This window comes from Enhydra lutris, unplaced genomic scaffold, assembly GCF_002288905.1.
Source record: "Enhydra lutris kenyoni isolate GAN:26980312 unplaced genomic scaffold, ASM228890v2 scaffoldscaffold9, whole genome shotgun sequence".
Taxonomy (NCBI): domain Eukaryota; kingdom Metazoa; phylum Chordata; class Mammalia; order Carnivora; family Mustelidae; genus Enhydra; species Enhydra lutris.
The window spans coordinates 55,748,337-55,763,723 of NW_019154093.1; positions in this window are offsets into that span (position 1 = coordinate 55,748,337).

Consider the following 15,387-nt stretch of genomic DNA (forward strand, 5'->3'; position numbering starts at 1 on the left):
GTTGCTTTGGGATGAAATGTTCTGAATATATCTGTGATGTCCATCTGGTCCAGTGTGTCATTTAAGGCCTTTATTTCCTTGTTGATCTTTTGCTTGGATGATCTGTCCATTTCAGTGTGGGGAGTGTTAAAGTCCCCTACTATTATTGTATTATTGTTGATGAGTTTCTTTGATTTTGTTATTAATTGGTTTATATAGTTGGCTGCTCCCACGTTAGGGGCATAGATATTTAAAATTGTTAGATCTTCTTGTTGGACAGTTCCTTTGAGTATGATATAGTGTCCTTCCTCATCTCTTATTATAGTCTTTGGCTTAAAATCTAATTGATCTGATATAAGGATTGCCACTCCTGCTTTCTTCTGATGTCCATTAGCATGGTAAATTCTTTTCCAGCCCCTCACTTTAAATCTGGAGGTGTCTTCAGGTTTAAGATGAGTTTCTTGTAGGCAACATATAGATGGGTTTTGTTTTTTTATCCATTCTGATACCCTGTGTCTTTTGATTGGGGCATTTAGCCCATTAACATTCAGGGTAACTATTGAGAGATATGAATTTAGTGCCATTGTATTGCCTGTAAGGTGACTGTTATTGTATATTGTCTCTGTTTCTTTCTGATCTACTACTTTTAGGGTCTCTCTTTGCTTAGAGGACCCCTTTCAGTATTTCCTGTAGAGCTGGTTTGGTGTTTGCAAATTCTTTCAGTTTTTGTTTTTCCTGGAAGCTTTTAAACTCTCCTTCTATTTTCAATGATAGCCTAGCTGGATATAGTATTCTTGGCTGCATGTTTTTCTCGTTTAGTACTCTGAATATATCATGCCAGCTCTTTCTGGCCTGCCAGGTCTCTGTGGATAAGTCTGCTGCCAATCTAATATTTTTACCATTGTATGTTACAGACTTCTTTTCCTGGGCTGCTTTCAGAATCTTCTCTTTGTCACTAAGACTTGTAAATTTTACTATTAGGTGACGGGGTGTGGACCTATTCTTATTGATTTTGAGGGGGGTTCTCTGCACCTCCTGGATTTTGATGCTTGTTTCCTTTGCCATATTGGGGAAATTCTCTCCAATAATTCTCTCCAATATACCTTCTGCTCCCCTCTCTGTTTCCTCTTCTTCTGGAATCCCAATTATTCTAATGTTGTTTCATCTTATGGTGTCACTTATCTCTCGAATTCTCCCCTCGTGGTCCAGTAGCTGTTTGTCCCTCTTTTGCTCAGCTTCTTTATTCTCTGTCATTTGGTCTTCTATATCGCTAATTCTTTCTTCTGCCTCATTTATCCTAGCAGTGAGAGCCTCCATTTTTGATTGCACCTCATTAATAGCTTTTTTGATTTCAACTTGGTTCGATTTTAGTTCTTTTATTTCTCCAGAAAGGGCTTTTATATCTCCCAAGAGGGTTTCTCTAATATCTTCCATGCCTTTTTCGAGCCCGGCTAGAACCTTGAGAATCGTCATTCTGAACTCTAGATCTGACATATTACCAATGTCTGTAATGATTAGGTCCCTAGCCTTTGGTACTGCCTCTTGTTCTTTTTTTTGTGGTGAATTTTTCCACCTTGTCATTTTGTCCAGATAAGAGTATATGAAGGAGCAAGTAAAATACTAAAAGGTGGGCAACCCCAGGAAAATATGCGTTAGCCAAATCAGAAGAGATCCCAAATCGTGAGGGGGGAGAAAGGGGATAAAAAGAGGTAAAAAAAAAAAAAAAAGAAAAGAAAAGAAAAAGAAACAATTAAAAAAAGAAAACCAAAAAAATAAAAAATAAAAAAAAAAAAAATATATATATATATATATATATATATATATTAGATAAACTAGTTAAAAAACGTTAAAAAAGAAAAGGGTAAAAGTTAAAAAAAATTTAGCAGAATAAGAGAAAAAAAATTGGAAAAGAAAAAAAAATTAAATTAACTGCAAGGCTAAAGAATCATGGGGAGAAAGCCATGAGTTCCGTGCTTTGCTTTCTCCTCCTCTGGAATTCCGCTGCTCTCCTTGGTATTGAAACTGTACTCCTTGGTAGGTGAACTTGGTCCTGGCTGGATTTCTTGTTGATCTTCTGGGGGAGGGGCCTGTTGTAGTGATTCTCAAGTGTCTTTGCCCTGGAATTCCACTGCTCTCCTTGGTATTGAAACTGTACTCCTTGGTAGGTGAACTTGGTCCTGGCTGGATTTCTTGTTGATCTTCTGGGGGAGGGGCCTGTTGTAGTGATTCTCAAGTGTCTTTGCCCCCGGCGGAGTTGCACCGCCCTTATCAGGGGCCAGGCTGAGTAATCCGCTCAGGTTTGCTTTTGGGAGCTTTTGTTCCCTGAGCACTTTCCATAGAGTTCCAGAGGACGGGAATGAAGATGGCGACTTCCCAGTCTCCAGCCCGGAGGAGCCGAGAGCCCGGGGCCCCACTCCTCAGTGCGCCCTCAGAGAACAGCGCCCAATTATTCCCGTCACCCTGGCCTCCGGCCGCGCTCCGAGCTGACCAACCCTGCGACCAGTTCAAGGTAACCCCAAGCTTAAAGCTCACTCCTCGGCTTTGTCTCTGTAGCTGGCTTCCCCGTTCTAATACCTGTAAGCTCTGCGACACTCAGACACCCCCGATCCTTCTGTGACCCTGCGGGACCTAGGGCCACGCTGACCCCGCGTGGGGTTCACCCTGGTTTAGCCTCTGGAGCGATGTCCCTCAGCGGAACAGACTTTTAAAAGTCCTGATTTTGTGCTTTGTTGCTCCGCCGCTTGCCGGGACCCGGCCCCTCCCCCCGCGGTCCATCTTCCCATTGCTTTGGATTCACTTCTCCACCAGTCCTACCTTTCAGAAAGTGGTTGATTTTCTGTTTCTAGAATTGCTGTTCTTCTTCTCTTTGATCTCCCGTTGGATTTGTAGGTGTTTGCAATCTTTAGATAAGCTACCTAGCTGATCTCCCGCTACCCGAAGTAGTCTCAGCCTGCTACTTCTCCGCCATCTTGACTCCTCCCCTCTTGATACTGGTTTTGGGGAAGAGACTTTTATATCAGATACCAAAAGCAAAGGCAACAAAAGGAAAAATAAACAAGTGGAAAGACATCAAACTGAAATTTCTGCATGGCAAAAGAAACCATCAAACCCTTAAAGGAAACCTCCCCAATGAGAAAAAATATCTGCACATCTTATGTGTGAGAAGAGGCTAATATCCAAAATATACAAAACACTCCTTCAAATCCAAACAAAAACTGAGTAAAAACTGGGGAGAATATGTGAATAGATACTTTCCAAAGATGGCATACAAGTGGCCAACAGACACAGAGAAAGTTGTTCAACATCACTAATTGTCATCAGGGAAACAGAAGTCAAAACTGTAATCAGCTATCACTCCACAAATGTGGAAACAGCAGGCAATTGTCCCGAGACAGACAACAGGTGTGGTCAAGGGTGTGTACACCAGGGGACCCTGTAGACTGTTGGTGGGAGTGGAAATTGGTGCAGCCACTTTGACAAACGCTGTGGAGGTTCTGGGAAAAATTAATACAACTACCACATAACCTGGTATTGCTCTACTGAGTATTTCTTTGGCAAACACAAAAACATTCCCTCAAAAGAGAGATGCACTCTCATATTCATGGCAGCATTATTCACAATACCCAAACATGGAAACATTGACCTTGGGAGCATTATGCTAAGTAACTCAGACACTGAAAGACAAATGCCAGAGGCTCTCATGGACATTCCCCATGGAAGAAAAAATACTGAATGCATAGACGGTGAGAACAGATGGGTGATTGTCAAGTTCAGGGATGGTGGGGGGAAATGGGTGAAGGTAGTCAAAGGTGCCGTGTTTGAGTGATAAAATCCACAAGTCATGGAATGTTCTGTGGATCATGGAGATGAAAGCTAACCCTGCAGGATGAGGTACCGGCTCCCCCGCTACTTGAAAGTACAATGTTCCTAGGAAACCTTTCATAGCAGAAGTGGTGTAAACAGAAAAAGGAATTACCATTCATTTCTACAGAAAAATGAGTGAGCATGCTCAAACACCAAAAGTTCCTTCTCTTTGGCTCTTCTTAGGCCTTAGGACACAACATCCAAATGGATGCCCAAAATAAATGGAGATAAAGCACAGCAGATGCCCACAGACACAATTCAAAGAGTGGTGACTGGATGTGGACATCAGTACCCAGGAAGGAGCTGGTTGTGGTGAGCGCTGCTCTGTGGTGGTTCCCCACAAAACAGATGAATGTGATGCCCACTTTTTTATTTTTTTCATAAATCTTTAGGTTTCTTCCTGCTACTGGAACTCAGTAATAACATAGAATAACATCTTGCGAAAAAGCCAAGTGTCTCACCATGAACTTTGAGAAAAGTGAGGAAGACTTGTACTTGAATTTGCTGAGGGGGTAGAAGTTCAGAGTTGTTCCAGACACAAACATCAGCAGGTCCACTGGGAAAGGCACCTTCCTCAGCAGGTGGAACACAGACTAACTCCTATCCACAGAAATCTCCTCCTCCACCTCACTCGGGACAACCCACAAGACCTCAGACTTACCTCAATTCCTCCTTTGTCCCATTCCCAATATCGAACCCATTGACAAATCCTGTGAGCTCCATCTTCAATAGGTACCCAGAATAGCACTAACCCTTCCAAGGCTGCCTGTCTGGTCCACAATGGAGCCCATCTCTTGTCTGAGTTCCTGGAAAAGCTTCATCATTGACCTCCCTTGCACATCCTCAATACTGTGTCATATGTTCTCAACACTGTAGCCAGGATGGCCCAGTGAAACAGGGTCCCATGGGATCATGGCCCTGCCATGGCTTTCTGTCACCCTACTGTCACCTACCTGAGGTCACATCCTAAGCTGTCTCCTGTGGTCATAAGGCTTGTTGCTCCTGGATATACGTGGTATGCTCCTGCCCCAGGGACTTTGTATATGCATTCCCTTCCATTTATAAGGCTCTTGGTGTGATATCACTCACCTTCTTTAGAACTTGACTCAAGGATCACCTTCCTAGTGAAGTCCCACCTGGCCCCTATGTGAATAGCAAGAACCACCACTACCACCCCTTCAGCTCCCCAGCCCTGTCTCCTGCTTTATATTTCCAGACCAGTTATCCCAGTCACCAGGCCATCTCGGCAAGGGGAAACGGGGCTCTATTCAGATGGTTTTACCAGGGGGGGGTCCAGAGCCCTGGGGGGAAAGATGACCAGAGCTGCTGCACAGCCAGGATGCCCAGAACAATGGGTTCCTCTCAGAAACCCTGAAGACCATCAGGAAAATGAGCCATAAGAGAAATCCACTTGCACATGAAACCTGAAACCAGACACCTTCCTCAATTCCAGGTGAGCACACACACATATCATCCACTTGCCTGATGTGCTCATCTGAGAAAGCTGAGCAGAGAAGCATCCCAGGGTCCAAATCTCCCTCTGGCTAAGGTCCTGGGAAACAGACATCTCTCCTCCCTGCAACAGCTACCTGTGATTAATATCCAGCATCCTCCTGTGCTGGGGCAGAATGCTGCACCTGTCCCTCTCTTCTGGGATGTCATCACAAACCAGGCTTTGCTGCACAGTTTTCAAAAAGGAACCTGCAGCAGCAGCAGCAGCAGCAACAGAAACAGCAGCAGGCTTCCCAGGACCGGTCTCAGTCTCACACATCAGGCCCCACGTGGAACTAGAGCTTCAAGAAGATTGGTGTGCCATGTGGCCTTGGAACTTCGTGGCAGGAGCTGAGATTTCAGTTCCAAATGTAAATCAGCCTCTTCCACACAGCACAGCAAAGTGGAGGATTTCTCAGAGGTCCGGCTCTGGAAGAAGTGCTTCTGCTGACTGAAATCACAGGCACCAGGCAGAGGACACATGCGGTGCTTCATCTGAGGAAGCAAGGGGCACACTGGGAAAGAAGCCATAATGCTGCCTGTGGGATGCTTCCCACCAAGCCCCCTGCTGAGATGAGGGCTGGACATCCAAAGAGAAAGCAAGTTTCCTATCACATCTGCAGCAGGAGGGCTGGCTGGGGAGCAAAGTCTTGTCTCTGGAGCAAGCTGGCCTGTGCATCAAGAGTGAAGGCCACCACCACAGCTTCACAGTCTCCCAGCTATCTGATCTGACTGCCCTGCCAGGCTTACACCTGCTGACATGGTAACTCCAAAGACCCAGAGACTGCTTTCCAGCCCAGCTCAATGTTGCTCACAGAGAAGCCAACTCCAGTCTCAGAAATGTGTTCATCGTTAGCTCTGGAATTCCTTGGGTTTTTCCTACACTGGCCCACCCAGTGTCCCTTCCAGATCATTCCTCCAGTGCCCTAGGGTTTCAAGCCACCTTCAAGCTGCCCTTTAAAAGGCTGGAACGGGTCCATTTAGGCAGACCAGTCAAGCGACTCTCTGTGTGGGAAACTTGGACCACATCCTCCCTGAACACCAACGCTTTCAAGTCCAAGCTTCAAACGCTCACTCACTGGGCATGGAGCACCATGTCAGCATGAACATTGCTCTTTCAAATCTCTTATCTCCCATTCCTTCAAATCAGAAACAAAGCTCCACTCACCACTCTATTTTCCTTTCAGTGAAGTAAGGAAAAGGATAGAATAAAACACTACATGTGTACAGCACATTTCTATCCAAATAGAATTCCATGTTCCTTTTCCAATGTTCCGACATTGCCCATACTAATGAGAGGCCCGACAAGTTTGGTCCTCATACACATAGCTGACCTTGTGTTTTTCCTTTTGATATTTGGATCTTCAAGTCAATGTCTATATTGCTTTCTTAAAATAACAATAATAATGACATGGTCAGATAAAGGTCTGGATGTCTGTAACCGGACAACAAGGCTCTGGTTCAGATAAGGATGAAGACACAACTTCTTCCAGGAAGCAAAGCCCACACCCTCAGGGATCCTGACATGCCTTACGGATGATGAGCTCCTTTGCTCCATGGAGTCTGAGTGCAAAGGGTGCCGGCACCTGCCAGGGTTAATTCTGTTTTCTTCATCAATTCCCCAGTTCTAGTCATAAAGGACTCACTGGGTCAGGTTTCAGAGCCCAGGATGAGCCACCAAGTAAGCAGCCAGATTTTCTCTGGGAGCACAATGACCCTCTCCCTGAGCTACTCAACAACCTGCACTCCTTCTCCATGCGTCCTCCTCACAAAGGCCACTGCACCCTGTTAGAGCCCCATGCCTGTGCTTTACTTTAAAAAATATTTTCTAATATTGGAATGTGGTTCATGGAAGAGAAAAACATAAACACCCACAAAGAACTCTTTTAATATTTCAGGAGATTTGTCTCCCATTGTTTAATTAAAACAGGAAATAGAAATGCACAGATAGCAGATATGACTCACTGTGGTGACTTAGAGGAGAGCAGGAAATACAAGAGGAACAGACATTCTGAAGACCCATTATGTCATCATCTAGGTTTTGAAACTACACACACACTCAAAGAAAGAAGCCTAAAACAATGTCTTGACCTGGCAACATGGAGAAGTCTGAACTGGAATGACGGGGACAGATGAGGAGCTCGTGTGTGTTGGCTGAGGCTAGTGGCATAGAAGAAAGTGCTCTGCCAGCTCTCCACCCAGGCCTCACCTGTCCTCAGCCATGAACCTGCTCACAGCCCTGACCTGTCACAACTGTCACACGGGAGACACACAGCCACCCCTGGAGCCAGCCCTGCCCACACCCTCCTGCAGAAACCACTCCGCTCTCCTCTGGGACCCCTGTCAGCTCTACCTAGACCTGGAAATCCCCTGTCTGCTGCAACACTCCAGGATTCCCCCCCTTGTCAAAATTACACTGTGCCAATGCTTTCATAAATATATCGTATTTCTCTCTTCCTACCTTCCTCCCTGGGCAAACTGTAAGTCACATATCAATGGAACATGAATATGCTCTGAGATCTGAGTCTTTCATTGTAACTTCTGAGGACTCCTTGTGCAATAAAATGCCATAGCCTATGATGGGGGTTATGAAACTATTACTTACAGAATAATACAACCCAAATCACCTCATTGTTAGTTACTCTTTGTTATCCCAAAAGTTACAGTGTAAAAAGCCTTTCCACAGATATTACCTTCCAGCAATTTCATGAGGAGAAAGAAACTCTGTGGGATAACCTGACTCACCCAGAGTCAGGCAAGCAGTTCCAGAATTCACCCCAGGGTGAAGTCCAATAAGCCTCTTGAGGCCCCCAGTGTGCCTCTATCCAGGAGAATTCCCAAAGAATCCCCTTCTGACTCCACCACCAAAGAAACTACAGAGAAAGTACGGCGTGTTAAAACATCTAGATGATACATTTAGTCAAACTAGAAAGTCAAGCTTTACTTTTAAATGGTAAAAGCCTACTTTGAATAATTTTGAATTTTCCCTCTACCTTAAGTGGAACTCTCTAGATGAAAACACTAATCAGTTATGAAACATGACCTTTGACAAATGACAAGACATCATCCATGTCTCTATCTGGCTGCAAAAAGCCACCTAACTCACTATGTTGGCCATTCAACCATACCCTAGGCCCAAGTGAATAAATGCTGTTAGATGAGGGATCAAATTATATGTTAAAACCACACAAAGAGTAAATATCAACTTCCTTCTCTAATACAAGTGATTTCCTAGGAACCAGATGTTCATATTACATTTTGTTAGCAGTAAATGAACAGAGAAAGTGGTATTCCCTGCAATGTTCTACCCTCGGGGGAACTAAGTAATCTTGCACCAAACCCAGAATGCTGACAGCTACTTAAGTTTTACTTCATGGCTCAACTAGAGAAAAAAAGAAAAGTCCAGGAGGTTTTGGGTTAAAAAGAAGTCTTACCCCCAGTCCTGACAAGTAAGTGATATTGTGTCCAATGTACCTGCTGCTTTCTCAGAACATGGACATCCTGTGACAAGCTGCATGGCTGACTCAGACGCTGTTGTTCAAAACATTGGGTCTCATGGAGCCAGATCAGAGAAGTGTTGTCAGGTGGGGATAAGCACCTCTGACCTAAGACCGGTACACCTGCTTTTGTTCCTGAGAAAAGGGAAAACACATACTTCTTTGTTTTTTCTTTCTTTTTCTTTTTTTTTTTCTTTTTTGGAAACACATACTTGTTTCTTAAGTAGTAATTATTAACATTCTAAAGTAGACCAATGACTGTGTCTTTTTTGAAAAGTGAAATTATCCTTCCAAAGGAACACCTCAACTCACCTGTTCATCATGCAACTTGAGTGGGGTCTTGTTTCCTCCAGCTTCCAGCCCCCACCTGGAGGACACTCCTGCAGGATCCTGACAGCCCATTACCACCATCCCCTGGGACATAGGACACAATGGTAAAATTGGGGGATGGCTCTGGGGCTGTTACCCCTCCACATGTGTCTAGCGGGGGCAGCAACCTGGAGGAAGCTGGTGCACAACCCAGACAGCCCACTACCACCAACCCCATGGGGACAGGGCTCAAAATGTTGAAGCTGGGGAACTGTTCTGGGGCTTGTTAGAGCCACACCTATGGGGTGTAGGCAACAGGGAACACCTTGCTGAACTTGGGATGCTGCTCAATGTCCATTACTTGCACTGTGCCAGGGGACTGGAGGCACCCCACTGAAGTTGGGGACTGTGTGCTGTCCTTACATGCGCTCTTCCTGGGGAACAAGAGAAACCCTGAAATATCCACAACCCATTCCACAAAAGCTCGGGTGACCGGGCGCCCTGGAGTTCAGAGATCTGGGGGAGAGGGCCAGTTGATGGACATTGGGCAGAAGAGAGTTTCAAGGGAAAAAGAAAACCCATCTGAGTCCCCATGATGAACTCACTTCATGCACCCTTCGAGGACCCTACCTCCGGGACCCCCACGCCAGCAGGCTGTGTCCTCTGTGGGCAGACCCAGAGCTGCCTTAGGATGCAGAGGTGGAGCAGGCACAGGGGAGCTGGAAGAGATCCTGGCAAAGTCCTGGCAAAGTCAGCTGCTCTCAGACTTTCCCAGGCTTGGCTTTAGGAAATGCAATGGTCGAGGCACCTGGGTGGCTCAGACATTATGCATCTGCCTTCACCTCAGGTCATGATCCCAGGGTTCTGATCAAGCCCGGCATCTGGCTCCTGGCTCAGCGGGAGGCCTGCTTCTCCCTCTCCCACTCCCCCTGCTTGTGTTCCTTCTCTCACTGTATCTCTGTCAAACAATAAATAAAATCTTAGAAAAGAAAAGGAAATGCAATGGTTTCCCACATTTCCAAGCCAATTTTAAGACCCCAAAAATAATGCTCTAAGGGGGAGGATCTTCACCTTCTGGTCTCACCCATGGAGTGGATAGTGCTTCTCAGACCTTCCGAGCATCCTTCTATGATGAGCCCATTTGTGCTGGAATATATATTCATATGCTTGGTTCTGCAAGGAAGCTCCTGAGTGAAAAAGAACAACCACCCTTCTGTGCTGTTGGAACGGTGAACCAGGAACATCGATTTTTCACTTAAAAAGAAAACATATTGTTATTGTTGACACTAAAGGAACAAACCACTTTAAACATTTTAGAGAGAAAAGAAGAGAGTTTTATTCAAACCCAAGTTGAGACAGCTGCCTGTGAGACAATCTTCACAAGGAAGAAGTGCTCGGGGGAGGACATTTGGGGCGGGTTTCTATATTCTATCTGTTTTGTTTTGCATACAGAGTGACACATCATCATGAGGAAGAACATTTCAGAAAGTTACGGACTTTTTCTTATGTTTTCAGTATGTGCAAGTTAGTATGACTTTAATCTTATGGGAGCAGGAGAGGTCCTTTTGTTCTTCTTATCTTTATGTTTGCAATAGCATTTTTTTTGTTGTTCTCTTTTCCACCTCAAAGGAGATGTACAGCTGTGCTGTGGGGCAGAAATAGGGCCCATGCGCTGAGGTTTTGCCCAGTCATTTTGAGTTTGGTGAAATGTTAAAGGATAGCTTCCCTGGGAACCCAGAATCCAGGCCCATGGATGGTAAAAGACAAAAATTTCCATTACCATTCTAGTTACTACTAAAGAGAGGAAATTGAGACAAAAGCATCTTTAACAATCTTACTAAGAGATCAAAATGATGCCTACAGAAAGTTACCTGTTCCATGGTCAACACAGGTAACAGAGATGTTCACAGAAGCTGGGTTCCTCCCTTTCTCTAGCCCAAATCTCTGAAGCACACAGATAAATTAAAGTCAGAATTTTAGAATCTCCCGACAGCTTAGAGAAGTCTGGCACCATTCCCTTGGACTACAGAATAAAACACAGTAGTTCATTGTCACAACACTAATTGAAACATGAAATCCCCATAAAGCTTGGATACACTGTCTTAGTCCTTTCCCTGCAGATTTCAACTAATATACGTCATGGTCATACCATATAAACACTACAATGTTTGGGAAGTAAGTAATTGTGGGTAAGGGAATAGTTTAGTAAAGTTTATTAGCATTGTCTCACTTTGTAGAAGAGGCTGACCTGAGTGTTTTTAAATATTATTTCAGACCTGTCTTGCAGCACACTCTGAACATACCAGAACCTGAATCAATTTTAAAAAGATAGCTCTTTCAGTAACTTTGATATCAGAAAACTATTATAATTTCTCTATTTCTAGGGATCTTTGCATATCTTAGTCCAAGGTCCTCCACACTTAATGATCATGATGGGCAAAGGTAAAAAGGCCAGCTGAATTCCTTCCAGTTGACCACACAAGAAAATCCTGAGACTTGAAATGTTTCCAGATCAAGAAGACCAGAGATAAGAGGGAAATAGTACCGTGTATGGAATAACAAGGGATTTGGAGTCAGTTTGGGATCCCACTTAGGTTTCTGACACTAAAATCCTCTGTGACTTGAATCATCTCTGAGTCCCTGTCTAGTCATCTAGAAAATGTCACCAATAATATCTACATAATAGTTTGGAATTTTAAGAGGGAGAATTCCACAAAGAGCCGGTGTGATGGCTCTCAAGAGCAGGTGCTCAGGAAGCCATGATTACTATTGGGGTCTATTTCTTTTCCAGAACAAACAACACATGTTGAATCCATGTTTCTGAGAGATGACTCACAAGACGATTTTCAAACCTTAAGGAAGGTCAAGAACCTGTTATTGTGTCATATTTCTCTCAGAAAGCATGCTGTTGGACTGGCGAGGACAATACAATAGCACCATCATCACTAGAGGTGTGGAGATTCCCATTTCCATATGGCCATATTGTCCCTCTTAGCTCAGGGCCACCAGAAAGGGCAGGTGTGCAGGGACCACAGGCAAGGCTGCCAGGTGTGGCTGGGGCTGGCAGAACTCTGACTTAAGGCTCAACTCCTGTCTAGCTAATTACACTCCTCTTCACAGATAGAGTGCCATTGTCTGCAAGGTCTCATGTAGGAAAGGTTGAGAATTTCCTTTGTGATTCCCTCTCTAACCCTTAGGATATGTAACAAAGTTACATGTAATTTTTAAACATTGAGGGACTTCCTGGTTTTCTTTCCATTATGACTATGGCTCAATTCTCCTGTGCTCTAAGAATATAATCTAGCTAATTTCAGGCTTTAAAATGTGTGGAGTTGCTTCATGGCCAAACATTTAGGTAAATATCCTAGGACCACTTGAAAATAATGTATTCTGTACTAAATGTGTAACCCACATATGTCAATTAGGTCACATTTGTTGCCAATGTTTCATCTGCTTTTTCTATCAGTTATTGAGAAAGGTCTATTAAAATCTTCAAACAGTGCTACTCTAGTCAACATTGCATTGGAGAATCTACCAAGTGTTATAAGGCAAGAGAAACAAAAAGAATAAAATTGAAGGGATAATTATGACTATTCACAGATAATATGAGGGTGTACAAAGAAAATACAAAATAGTCTATAAATGCACTATTAGAATTAAAAATAGAAAACTTGCAAGTCTTAGAACCAAGAAAGAAAACCAGGAATTAGCCCAGGGGAAGAGATTTCTTATGGATGGAGGGAGGAACATCAGAATAATGTCAGACCTGTCCACAGAGACCTGGCAAGCCAGAAAGGGCCGGCAAGACATATTCAGGATACTCAATGAGAAGAACAGCCAAGGATACTTTATCCAGCAAGACTGTCATTCAAAGAAGAAATAATACCTATTCTTCTGAAGTTGGTTCAAAAAATAGAAACAGAAGGAAAACTTCCAAACTCTTTCTGTGAGGCCAGCATTACCTTGATCCCCAAACCAGGCAAAGACCCCATCAAAAAGGAGAATTATAGAACAATATCCCTGATGAACATGAGTGCCAAAATACTCAAAAAGATCCTAGCCAATAGGATCCAACAGTACATTAAAAGGATTATCCATCATGACCAGCTGGAATTTATTCCTTGGATGCAAGTTCAACATTCACAAATCAATCAACATGATAGAGTACACTAATAAAAGAAAAGATAAGTGTACCTGGGTGGCTCAGTGATTTAGGCCTCCACCTTCAGCTCGGGTTGTGGTCTCAGGGTCCTGGGATGGAGTCCCACATCGGGCTTTCTGCTCAGCGGGCAGCCTGCTTCCCCTCTCTCTCTGCCTGTCTCTCAGCCTACTTGTGATCTTTCTCATTTTTGTCAAATAAATAAATAAAATCTTAAAAATAAAACAAGACAAGAACAATAAGATCCTCTCAATTAATGCAGAAAAAGCATTTGACAAAATACAGTACCCTTTCCTGATTAAAACTCTTCGGATTGTAGGGATAGAGAGCACATTCCTCAGTTTCATAAAAACCATCTATGAAAAGCCCACAGCAAATATCATTCTCAATGGGGAAAAGCTGAGGACTTTTTCCTTAAGAACAGAAAGACAACAGGGATGCCCACTCTCATCGCTATTGTGCAACATAGTACTAGAAGTCATAGCCTCAGCAATCAGACTACAGAATGAAATAAAAGGCATTCAAATTGGCAAAGAAGTCAAACTCTCTCTTCCCAGATGACATGATACTTTATGTGGAAAAACCAAAAGACTCCATCCCCAAATTACTAGAATTCATATAGCAAATCAGTAAAGTGGCAGGATGCAAAATCAATGTGTGGAAATCTGTTGCTTTTCTATACACTAACAATGTAACTGTAGAAAGAGAAATTAGGGAATTGATTCCATTTACAATAGCACCAAAAACTGTAAGATACCTTGGAATACACCTAACCAAAGAGGCAAAGGACCTATGCTCTAAAAACTAGAGAACACTTATGAAATAAATGGAGGAAGACACAAAAAGATGGAAAACCATTCCATGCTCATAGATTGGAAGAATAAACATGGCTAAAAGGTCTATGCTACCCAGAGCAACATACACTTTCAACATCAACCCTATTAAAATACCATTGGCATTTTTCATCAAGCTGGAACAAACAATCCTAAAACTTGTATGGAACGAGAAAAGACCCCACACAGCCAGGGAAATGTTGAAAAAGAAAACCAAAGCTGGGGAATCACAATGACTGACTTCAAGCTATATTACAAAGCTGTGACAGCATAGTATTCACACAAAAACAGACACATAGATCAATGGAACAGAATGAAGACCCCAGAAATGGACCATCAACTCTATGGTCAATGCATCTTTGACAAAGCAGGAATGAATATCCAATAGAAAAAAGACAGTCTCTCCAGTTAATGGTGCTGGGAAAATGGGACAGCCACATGCAGAAGGTTGAAATTCTCTTACATCAGACACAAAGATAAACTCAAAATGGATGGAAGACCTCAATGTGAGAAAGGAATCCATCAAAATCCTAGAGCAGAGCATACTCAGTCACCTCTTCGACATCAGCCACAGCAACTTCCTCCTAGACACATCACCAAAGGGAAGGGAAACAAAAGCAAAAATAAACTATTGGGACTTTGCCAAGATAAAACACTTCTGCCCATTGAAGGAAACAGTCAACAAAACAAAGAGGCAATCCATGGTATTAGAGATGTCTGGAAATGATATGTCATATAAAGGGTGGGTATCCAAGATCTATAAAGAACTTCTCAAACTCAACACCCCCAAAAGAAATAACCCAATCATGAAATGAGCAGAAGACATGAACACACATTTCTCCAAAGACATGCAAATGGCAGACACACAGCAACATGTTCAACATCACTTGCCATCGGGGAAATACAAATCAAAACCACAGTGAGATACCACCTTACACCAGTTGAAATGGCCAAAATTAACAAGTCAAGAGATGACAGATGGATGTAGAGAAAGGGGAACCTTCCTACACTACTGGTGGGAAAGCAAGCTGGTGCAGCCATCCTGGAAAAACAGTATGGGGGTTCCTCAAGATGTTAAAAATAGAACTACCCTACCACCCAGCAATTTCACTACTGGGTATCTATCCCAAAGTTACAGACATAGTGAGAAGAAGGGGCACCTGCATCCCAATGTTCATAGCAGCAATGTCCACAATAGCCAAACTGCAGAAGGAGCTGAAATGACCTTCAACACATGAATGGATAAAGAAGATGT